At 35.1% G+C, this 12,484-nt stretch overlaps 1 protein-coding gene across 1 annotated transcript in view; it reads left to right on the top strand.

The window, feature by feature from the left end:
• Positions 1–12,484, top strand: part of Gucy2f (guanylate cyclase 2F, retinal) — an 89,130-nt gene that overhangs the window by 46,696 nt on the left and 29,950 nt on the right.

The following is a 12,484-nucleotide window of genomic DNA, read 5'->3' on the forward strand; positions in this document are numbered from 1 at the left end:
ACATTTTTTTCCCTCACATAATCATACATGCATTTTGTATAACGATGAGGGTCTCCTTCCATCTTCCATGCAATTCCCCTTCTCTCTCCCATTCCCTCCCACCTCTCTTCCCTATTTAGTGGCAGTCTTCTTCTCATGCTCTTCCTCCCTATCCCATTTAGAGTCACCTCACTTATACCAGAGACTCTGGATCTAATAAAAGAAAAAGTAGGCCCTAATCTTCATCATGTTGGATAAGGCCCCAACTTCCTTAATAAGACTCCTATAGCACAGGAATTAAAACCAAGAATCAAACTAAAAAGTTTCTTCTCAGCAAAAGAAACAATCTGTGAGGTGAACAGAGAGCCTACATCCTGGGAGCAAATTTTTACCCCTCATACATCAGATAGAGCACTAATCTCTAGAGTATATAAAGAACTCAAAAAGCCAAGCACCATAAATAAATAAATAAATAAATAAATAAATAAATAAATAAATAACCCAATCAATGAATGGGTAAGGGACCTGTTTGTGATTTTGTGACTAGTTTATTTCACATAGAATGATGTCACATTGTCTTTTTTTAATTTGTTCTAATTAGTTATACATGACAGTAGAATATCATTTTGACACATTATACATAAATGAGTATAACTTCTCTTTCTTATTTTGGTAGGTCACACTGGTCATGTAATCATATATGCATATAGGGTAATAAAATGTCTTTATTGATATAATTACATGAAATAAAATTTACACATCTTAGGCATTCCATTCAGTGAATTTTGATAATTGCATAGATCTGCATAATATATATTATGTCCATTACCCTAAAACTTTCCTTCCCCCACTTTTCAGTGATTCTCCCATTCCAGAGGCAACCATAGTTCTCATTTACATCACCATAAATTAATATATTTTTGTTTGTTTGGTACAGGGGATTGGACTCAGGGGGACTTGAACACTGAGCCAAACCCCCATCCCTATTTTGTATTTTATCTAAAGGCAGGATCTCACTGAGTTGCTTAGCACCTTGGTTTTGCTGAGGCTGGCTTTGAATTCATGATCCTTCTGTAGGAGTGTGCCGTAATTCCCGACTATATATATATATATATTTTTTATATTTTTTTCCGTTCTTGGATTTCATATAGATAGAATGAGTCAGTATTTTTGTGCCTCATTTATTTCTCTCAACAGAGGTGCATTTTAAAATTAATCCATGATTTTTCATGTATCAGAAATACATTTTAAAATTGTCTACTGTCACTTTATTTTATGAATATTTTGCAATTTATTTACCATTTCCTTTTGATGAACATTTGTTTTAAGTTTTCCAGCATTAGGAATAATGCCAAAATAAATATTTTTAATGTAATAAGAAAACATAAACTTAACCATTATAATTGTACAGTTCAGTAGTGTTAAATGTATTAATATTATTATGAAATAGAGCTCTAAATCTTTTTGTCTTGCACATCTGAAATGCTATATCCACTAAGCAAAAAAAAATCACCTTTTCCCCTTCTTCCCAGACTTTGGTAACCAACATTCTGTTTTGTTTCTATAAATTTTCTTAATGATGTATTTTTATCAGTAAAATTTTTAGGTTCAATAAAGACAGGTTGCCGAATTCATCAATTATTTTCTTCCCTTCTTCTTTCTTCATTTCTCTCTCACTCCTTTGTCTTACACTGTCTTTCTTTCTTTTTAGTAGACTCTTCTCCCCAAATTCTTGCCTATTCCAAGAATCTGGATTTAGTTTTATAATCCATTTTGAATTAGTTTTTATGTATAGACTGAGACAGTGATGAAGATTCATTTTTTCCATAGACATTCAGTGTTCTAGTAACAATTGTTTAACAAATAGTTTTCTTTTCTCTGTTGAATTAACTTTGCAACTTGGTGAAAAATTTAATGACTATATATGTGTGCAGGTATTTTTGAATTCCTCCTCTGGTTCATTCACTCATCAGTATACCCTAATGCCAATACCACATCTTCATGATTACCATAGATCTAGAGAGTAAGTCCTAAAGTCAAGTGGTATAAACCCCTCCAACTTGTTCTTTTTCAGTTTTGTTTTGGATATTGAAAGTCTTTTTAAAAATTTTATCAAAGATTTTTTTTTTTTTAGTTTTTAGTTTTTGATGGACCTTTATTTTATTTATTTATTTATATGTGGTATGAGAATCAAACTCAGTGCCTCACATATGCTAGGCAAGCACTCTACCACTGAGCCACAACTCCAGCCCCTGGAGTTCATTTTTAATACTCTGTGCCTTTTTCCAAATTCACTGTCTGGCTGGGGGTGGTGCCACACATCTGTAATCCCAGCACTTTGGGGGAGGCTGAGGCAGGAGGATTGCAAGTTTGAGACCAGTCCCAGCAACTTAGCAAGACCCTTGTCTCAAAATTTTAAAAAAAATAATAATAAGGGCTAAAGATGTAGCTCAGTGCTAAAGTGCCCTTGGGTTCAGTACCAAAACAAACAAACAAACAAAAACCAATTTCATTATTTCATTACCTGAAGGAAACCTTGCTGCAGGCCTCTGGTCTGTGCTCTCAGGTTCTTCACAAGGTGCCTCTCACGGCTCTTCCTTTACACACATTGCATCCAATGCAGAAATCTGGAAGAGCACCAAGAAAAAACTCTCCAATAGTGTGCATGCATGTCTCCCACATGCATGTGTGTGCACTTGCACACACACACTCACACACACACATATACACAGAGACTTGTTGCGTTGCTTATCTTTCTCACTTATGAATTTTTCCCACACCATGTACGATTTTTCTATAACAGCATTTCATTTTCTACACAGTATTTCAGACTATTAGATCTGCTACCATCTATTTAAATTAGCCCTTATTGTAAGATTTATGTTATTTCCAGGTTTTTCTCTATTAACAATAATGTTTTAATGAACACAGACATGATTACTTCAATTCCACGAAAATAAACATTTCCATAGAGAAAAGAAATTGCTAATTTACAGAAGCCTGGTATGGGGTGTGGTAACTAAGAGGGTGGAAACAGAAATGGGGAAATGTAAAATTGAAACAGGACCATCCCTTAGGAAAAACAACAGGTATGTAAGAGGTTTCTGGCTTTCTTTTTACAGCAAATGCTTCTGGGCATCCCTTCAAATCCCAGTCCCAGGCCAGGCCTGAATGGTTGAGATGCCTGCCATACTTAATGAAACTATGAATTCATTGCACAAATATTGTTTCTTCTTTTTCCCCATTTCTGAGCCATAACCCCAGCCCCATTATCAAAGACTTAAAAAAATCTTTGGGGCTGGGGATGTGGCTCAAGCGGTGGCACGCTCACCTGGCATGCGTGCGGGCCCGGGTTCGATCCTCAGCACCACATACAAACAAAGATGTTGTGTCTGCCGAAAACTAAAAAATAAATATTAAAATTCTCTCTCTCTCTCTCTCTCTCTCTCTCTCTCTCTCTCTCTCTTTCTATCTATCTAAAAAAAGTCTTTGATAAAATTTATCAATAAATTTTAGAATCAGCTTACCCATGACTCCAATAAAGACTTCTGGATTTTTGATGAGGATTTCAATTAATTAACAAATAAATCTAAGTAAAATAAACATTGGAGCAATATTGAATATTCCAGTCTATTAATGTGGTATATATTTACATTTACTTCAGTTTTCTTCAAATTTTTTTATGAATGTTTTGATGCATGTTACATAGTGTTGATAGAAATGGTGACATCTTTGCCATGTTTAGGCTGAAGAAGAAAATGATCCAGAATTTTACTCTGAGATCTAATGTTACCTGAAGATTTTTCATACATATCATTTTCCTTATATTCCTAATTTTCTATGAATTCGTTTTTATGTTAAATAAATTTTGTATTTTTTCAAGACATTTTTTTGCTACTTGTTGCAATGATTTCATGTTTTTATGCCTTTTTTCTGTTAATATAGTACATTGCCTTTTTAAAAAAGAAACACTAAAAAACCTTACTTAAAATCTCTGGGATAAAATTCACCTGTTCATGATATTCTTTTTATTATAATTTTTATATATTGCTAGATAATATTTGCTAACATTTTTAAGGATTTTTGCATCTATGTTTATGAAGAGAATGATCTATAATTTTCTTTTAATGTTCATCAGTTTTACGTATCAGGGTTATTTTTGGCTTTATAAAACAGTTTGGGTGTCTTTATTTTCTGAAAGAATTGGTAGAAAATTTGTATTATTAAAATTTTCATAAGCATTTTAGTCAACATTTTAACCACTGGGACCAAAAGAACTGACAACAACAATTAGAGGAGGATAAGTTTATTTTGGCTCAGAGTTCCAGAGGTCTTCATCCATATACCCCCTCAACTCTATAGCTCTGTGCCAGAAGTGAGGCAGAACATCATGGTGGAAGGGTACGGTGGAGGAAAGCAGCTCAGGACATGACAACAAGGAAGCAGAGAGGGAGCTCTGATCACCAGGGACAAAATATAAACCCCAAAGTCATGCCCCTAGTGACCCAATTCCTCCAACCTCCCCATACCCGCCTGCAGTTATCACCCAGTTAATCCATATCAGTGGATTAATGCAGTTATTAGGTTAAAGATCTCATTATCCAATCATATTGCCTGTGAATTTTCCTTTGTTGTCTTACACATGAGTTTTTGGGGGTTCCTCATATCTAAATCATAACAATAAATTTTATCAGTAAAATAATCTGGCCCTAGTATTTTGTTTGTGGGGATGTTTTAAAAAACAAATTCAATTTCTTTGACAAGTATAAGGCTATTAGGATTATTATTTTCTATTTTTCCAGGTTTAATAAACTGTGTTGTTCAATAAATTTATAAGTTGTTTTTATTAGCATTAATATTTAAAATTATTTAAAATTCCTTTTTTCACTAATATTTGTGAGGTCTGTAGTAGTGCCGTCACTTTCATTCATGATATTGATAATTTATATATATATATTTTTTCGTAACAGTCGTATTAGAGATTTATCAAACGTATTATTTTTTTAAGTAAAAGGTTTTCACTTTATTTATTTTTTGCCTGTTTTCTATTTGAATGACTCCTGCTCTTATTGTCATTATTTCCTTCTTTCTACATATATTTGGTTTAATTTCTTCATCCTTTTGTGTTTTTAGAAACAGAGAATATTATTTTAATCACTCTTTATTTTTAACCTACATATTTCTCTTTAAGCTCTGTTGTAGATGTGTAACATCAATTCTAATGTTGTATTTTATTGTCTTTAGTTTGAAATAATTATGATTCCCATTTTTATTTCATTTTTGATCCATGTATTATTGTAAAAACATATTGCTTAATTACCAGGTATTTGGTGCTCTTGTAGATATCACATTTAATGCATTCCTTATTTAGCTCTTGTGAGTATGAGTCAAATAGAGTATATCATCTGAAAATTCAATCCTTTAAAATTTATAAATTTTTACAGTTAAATATGTTATCTATCTTAGTCAACATTCCACATGCACTGTGAATTAGTGAATATTGTTGGTTGTAGAGTTCTATTAACATCAATTAGATCATGACAGTTGATAGTGTAATTCAAATCTTCTATATCCTTACTGCTTTTTATTAATACTTTTTTTATCAATTACTGTTAAAATTTCCCTATTATCTAATTCTGTGAATTTTTCTTCCTGTAATTTGAAGCTCTGATTTTAAGTAGATATACATTAATGTATTGGTATATATTTCTGTGCTGATATTCCATACCTGTATATTTGTTTTTCATATATGAAAACTTAATTGTCTATTAAGTTCTCAAATGTATTTATAATATCAGTGTGAAAGTCTTTTTTTTTTCTAATTGCAACATTTGTGTCTCCATAGAGTTGATATCTACTGGTCATTTTTTTACCCTTGACTCTGGGTCACATTTTTTTTGTTTCTTTGTACACCTAAAGGTTTTTGGTTTGTTATTGAGCATTATTAGTCTGAATTCTGTTATGCTGATTGAAGAATTATTTTTTGTCTTTGAAGGAAAACTCACATTTTACCCATTTTAGTTTCAAGTATAGCTTTACCTCTACTTCTCATGGTCTTCCAATATTTTTTGCTTTCATCTTTTATTTATTCTTTCTAGATACACATGACTGTAGAGTACATTGTGAAATATTTATAGAAACATGGAACATGTCTTATTCTAATTGGGATCTCAGGCTTGTGGTTGTATAAAGTCTACATGTTACTGTTTTTTTGTTTATTAGTAACTTAAAGACATTGCTCCATTGCCTCCTCTGTCTCTGCCTTTTCAAATATCTAGTTTTTAAAATATTTTCTTTTTAGTTGTAGTTGGACACAATATCTTTATTTTATTTATTTATTTATTTATTTATTTATTTTTATGTGGTGCTGAGGATCAAACCTAGGGCCTCGCACATGCCAGGTGAGAGCTCTACCAGTGAGCCACAACTCCAGCCTTTGATTTTTAATTTTTATTATATGGTAGATATTTTATACTACAAAACTGTAGAGGGTCAAATTAACATATTCTATCAGTGAGAATTTTCTCTTTCCATCTGTTAGGTGTGCAGGATAAAGGATAATCACATTAATCTAATCAGAGATTGAGCAATATTGAAGTTACATTTCAGCTTTAGTTAGTTTCATTCCACCTCTACTTCGACTCTCTCAGGGGTATCCCTCTAACAGTATGTAAGTTTCAATCAAAATATTGGAATATTTGGACTGCACTTCAGAGGCTTTGGTCTTCATTCTTTTGTTTCTATTCTCAACACATGGTGGCACTTCAAAATTTGGTAGATACCTTAAGAAAGAGCTCAACCATTCCTCCAGTAAAGCCTTGTCTTCTAAATATTGGGAAACTACAGGAGACCTCAGTCCATCTTAGAGAAGGAGTCTAGTCCCCAAACTCACAAAATCTGCCATAATAGAAATCCAGCCTGACATCTAGTACATAGTCAATAAATGCTTAATAAATTAATAAAGTATTGTTCATGGAAAATTCAGCAGCAGAAGTCTTCCACTTGTGCCTAGTTATTATATTCTAAATGATCACTGATTCCTGGGTTGTAGGCAATGGAATAGATACAGGGATAAGAAGTCTTGATCAATAGTTTTCTACCACAAAACAAGATAATTTAAGGTGCTAGACACAACCATTAGTTCATGGAGATAGTAAATATTGCTGCCAAAAATAGGTGTCAATGGCTGATGTAATTGTGGTGGGTGCTGAAGTTGAGAATATTTTTTTAAGACTATCTAAACCTACCTCTAGGATGACATTGTAGCCGCTGTGGAAAATGGCAAACAGAAATCATTTCTGGTGTTATGATGTCCATTTGCCATTTGCCATGATGTACTGGGGATTTAACCCAAGAGTGTTGTTATGGTTTGGATGTGAGGTGTCCCCCAAAAGTTCATGTGTGAGACAATGCAAGAAGGCTCAGAAGAGAAGTGATTGGATTGTGAGAATCAGCCCAATCAGTAAATTAATCCCTTGATGGGACTAATTGAGTGGTGGGCAGGTGGGGTGTGGCTGGAGGAGGTGGGACATTGGGGGCCTGGCTTTGGGTATACATTTGTATTTGGCAAGCGGAGATTCTCTTTTTTCTCTCTCTGCTTCCTGATCATCATGTGAGCTGCTTTCCTTTCTCACCTTCTCTTGCTATGATGTTCAGCCTCACTTTGAGCCCTGAGGAATGGAGTAGGGCTGTCTATGGATTGAAACCTCTGAAACTGTAAGCCTCCAAATAAACTTTTCCTTATCTACACTTGTTCAGTCTAGGTCCTTTAGTCACAGCAGTGAAAAAAGCTGACTAAAACAGTCACTTTACCACTGAACTACATCCCCGTACTTTACATGTTTTCATTTTGAGACAGGGTCTTGCTAAGTTGCTTATAGCCTTGCTAAATTTCTGAGGTTGGCCTCAAACTTGTGGTCCTCCTGCCTCAGCCTCTTAAGCTACTGGGATTACAGATGTATGCCACCATGCCCGACTTCCAGGAACATTTTTAATGGGGCGAAGGAATCTTAAAGATAATCTAGGCCCATGTTTGAATCAGGAGCAGGTGTCAACGCTTGTATGCTTAAAGGTTTTATGTCAATTTTGAGGCTAACAAAAATCCTGGGAGACAGGATTTTATTTTTTGAACATTGATGGTGGCCACATTGATGGTATGTATTATGGAAGTGGTAAATTACATGTCTACCCAATAAATGGTTATCTTGCTCAAATAAGTGTTCCAAATATCTTCTGCATCCTAGGGTTGTCCAGAGTCTTAGTAGGGATATATTTGCATAGAAGTATCTACCTATTTCCTATGAAGGATTTTCTCTAATGGATATAGCTGAGGAAAGATGATTGTAAAGATCTTGCAAGGTCCTAGGCCTGCAATTTTCCAAATTTGGGCTGATGGTGTAATGATAGATGCTGTAACATACTCCCCAAATATTTTGTGTGTGTGTGTGGTGCAGCGTATCTAACCCAAGGCTTTTTGTGAATGCTAAGCACATGCTCTACCACTGAGTTATACTCCCACCTCCTTAATGTCTTAAACACAATAGAAGCTTAATTCTCACTCAAATAATAACACAATGGTATTCTTGGTTGGCAGGAGACTCTCCTCCAATATGGTGATTCAGGAACTGAGTCTATGACCATCTTAGGGCCTCGTCAAAATCTGCATTTAGCCATAGAAGTGGAAGGGAATGTATTTGCTGCTTAAAAGCCTTAGCCTAGAAATGTCACATATTACCTCCTCTTAGATTCCATTGCTTAGAATTCAGTCATATGGCTATCCTTAGCTCCAAGAGAGGCTGGTAAATGTGGATTGTCTTTGCCCAACAAGAAAGAGAAGCAGATGTGTTCTGAGTAGCTAGCAGTCTCTGACATAACCACTTTGTACTCTTGCTTCTGATGGAGGTCCAGAACCCAGTAGTTTTGGCTGCTTTGTTCAAATGAGAATGAAGTCAGAAGAAGGTGACCAATTTTCAACCTGTAGGCTGAGTTTTCATGTCTGCCTAATTAATTTAGGTTATAGTAGACTAAGAGAATTGTCATAGGTGTCAGACTTTTGTGTTTAGTAGGGAGTTTTGTTGATCTTTAGCTGCCATTTCCACCAGGGGTAATTTAACCTTGACTTGGGTCATCTTGTTGGAAAAAACAAGCCCATGTTTTAAGTCCCCAGGTGCACACTATCTCAATAAATGACCCACTATCCTCTCAATGCTCAAAATAGAATAATATTTGATTTAATTCTTTCCTTTACTCCCCACAACAATAGGTAATGTGATTTAGAACTCTAAAATATATCTGCTTTTTTTCTGTTTACTCACACTACTACTATTCTAAGTCTGTGTGTGTGTGTACATGCACACTTGCATGATGGTATACACACATATACACACACACACATACACACACACACAGTTGTCTCTCAGTGTCTATGGGGGAGTGATTCCAGGACACCCCCTCAGGTAACAAAACCCATGGATGTTCAAATTCCTTATATAAAGTGGGATATCTTTCATACAACCTATGCATATCCTCCCACATATATTATATTATCTCTAAACTATTTATAATACCTAATACAATGTAAATACTATGTGGTCTGGGCTTGTGGCTCAGAGATAGAGCGCTCACCTAGCATACGTGAGGCACTGGGTTTGATCCTCAGCACCACATAAAAATAAGATGAAGATTTTGTGTTCACCTATAACTAAAAAATAAAATATTAAAAAATACTATGTGAATAGTAGTTACACTTTATTATTTAGGTTATAATTGCAAGAAAAAGATTTTTATAACATTTTTGATCTGTGCTTGACTGAATATGCAGATGCAGAACCCATGGATACAGAGAGCCAATACATGTATGAAGTGTGTGTGTGTAAACATATTTGCATAGTGAGTTTCAGCAATTAATAATTTCCCAATGATTCAATTCACTAAATACATTTCTTCACATTACCTGACCTCTCTGGTATTCGTCACACTTTTCTGAAATTCTTTCTGGCATTTATCTCACTTTACTGAAAGTTGTCCTGTAGTGTTAAGGTTGTTGCTGTAAATAAACTTTTCTCCACTTCTTTTGGCCTCCCTTCTTGGTTTTTATGTAGGCTGCTTTTCAATTTTCTATCATTTAAATATTGATACATTTTTCTTTTCTATTTTTTCCTAAATGCTTTCCTTGCATAACTTCATTCATTCCCATTGATTTAACATATCATTTATATTCTCACAATTCCTAAGTCTGTTTATCCAGATCAGACCTCTTTCTTGAATTCCAAACCCTGAATATACAACTGTCTCAAATAGATCCATCTTGATATTTTACAGGTACCTCATTTTCTTTTTTTAAATTTGTCTATGTTTATTTATTATCAGCAATTTCACAGGCTATGACAGATACCTCATTTTCAATGTCCCAAACTGAATCTATAGCCTTCCACGTCATGAAATTTGCTTTTCTATCTGTCTTAGGTTGGATTACCTAAAAGCTGAGCTTAAGATGGAAACTCTTGTTCAGATTACTTATTGAGAGAATACTCTCATAGGAAAAGAGTGAGGAAAGCAGGATATGGCAGAGGTAAAAGCTAAGTAAGTATTTGATCTCAGCTGGAGACTACAGACAGTATGATCTCATGGGAAAATGCTGGAGCACACGTTATATCATGAGTCCCACCTTGAAACCAGATAACTAGACATTTGGACTATCCACAACCAATCATTGCCTGAGATCTATGGATGGGCTTAACCTCCAAGGTAAAGTGACTTACCTTTGGTTTCGGCCCTCAGTTTTTTTTTTTTTTTTTCTGAGAGTGGGATAACTGAGTTATCAACCAAAACTCATAGGGAGTGCACAGTAAAAGGGATATGGGTAGTGCACCAAACATCCACTACTACACTATCCTGGAATCCCTTGTATTAATGTACAGCACCACCAACTACCCACGAATCCAAGTAGAAATCTGAATATGATTATGGAGTTTATTTTTCTCTTTCTCATATGCCTTTTAATAGAAATAATAATAGATGACAATCACTCACTGAGTTCCTATAATATAATTTCAATATATAAATATATAAAAAAATTTATAGCATGGTTCTCAAAGTCCCAAGGGATGTGGCTCAGATCCATTTCTGAAGCTAGTTATTTCATGGTCTCTCCTCTGCACATTCTTGTGGGCATGCTAGGCCTGTTGCAGTTTCTTCAACACAACATGCTGTCACTCTTAACCCCTTCATCAAGTGACTCTCACATGGTCAATTTTTTTCTTGTCCTTCAGTCTAGTCAAGATTCTACCTCCTCTGGGAAGCTTTCTCTGACCCACAAGGCTGAATTAGATATTGAACATCTAAACTCTCTCAGCATCCCATGTCCTCTTCTTTCAGAACACATTTCATGGTAAAATACAATTGTCAGATAATTTGTCTGTCACCTCTCATTGAATGCCAGCTTTTTCAGGATAGTGATTGCATTTTGTTTATTTCTGTTTGTCTGGCATGTCATTCTGTGTCTTCAACATGGTGAGCACACACTAAATGTTTCTTATATTAGTGGGGGAAAATGAATATGAAGGGAAAATGTAGACAGAATTCTAGAGGGATTTTTTTCTGATACAATTTTGTAAGGTCTAAACTTATGTTTATGTAGGGAAATTATTTTAATAGGTGCTGAGTAGATAAGTATTCATAGAAAGACAACTTATTATACTTTTTACTGCACTACCTCTCTTTAGTTTTCTCGGATCCACGAGCTCCATTTCAGAGAGTCCCAGAGGAATCATGATGAGAGGCCCAGCTCCAGCATTTACCAGTAAGTATGCTGAATGAAATTCCTGCCTGAAATTTCCCTCTATTGCATTCATTTTTCTATTGCTGCTGTAACAAGTTAACACAAACTTAGTGGCTTAAAACATCAATTTATTATCTCATAGTTGTGTAGATCAGAAGTGTAGCCAGACTCAGCTGGGTATTTTGCTCAGCATCTTACAAGTTTGAAGTTGAGGGGTCAATTACACTGGGTTCTTATCTAGATGCTTGAAGGGAAAACCCATCTCCAGGCTTGTTAGCTTGTCAGCAGAATTTAGTTCAATAGAGTTTTGGAACTGAGGTCCCCATTTTCTCACTGACCATCAGCTGAGTCCTGTTCCCATCTTGTAGAGGCTGTACAAATTGCTTTGCTCATAGCCTCCTTTCTCCATCTTAAAGTCAATATTGGCAGGCTGAGTGCCAATAGGTTGAATCCCTCTGGCTCCTTTGGTCTTTCTCTTTTCCTTTTTAAAATATCTTTCTTTTTTTAAGTTGCAGATGGACACAATATCTTTATTTATTTATTTTTATGTGGTGCTGAGGTTTGAACCCAGGGCCTAACATGTACAAGGCAGGTGCTATACGACTGAGCCACAACCCCAGCCCTTCTTCTCCTTTTAAGGGCTCATTGTGATTCGGTTAGTTTCACTCTGTTAATCTACTTTATGCCCAGATGGCATAACACAATCACATAATAGGGCTAGGGGTT

The sequence above is a fragment of the Ictidomys tridecemlineatus genome, chromosome X (assembly GCF_052094955.1).
Source record: "Ictidomys tridecemlineatus isolate mIctTri1 chromosome X, mIctTri1.hap1, whole genome shotgun sequence".
Classification (NCBI taxonomy): Eukaryota; Metazoa; Chordata; class Mammalia; order Rodentia; family Sciuridae; genus Ictidomys; species Ictidomys tridecemlineatus.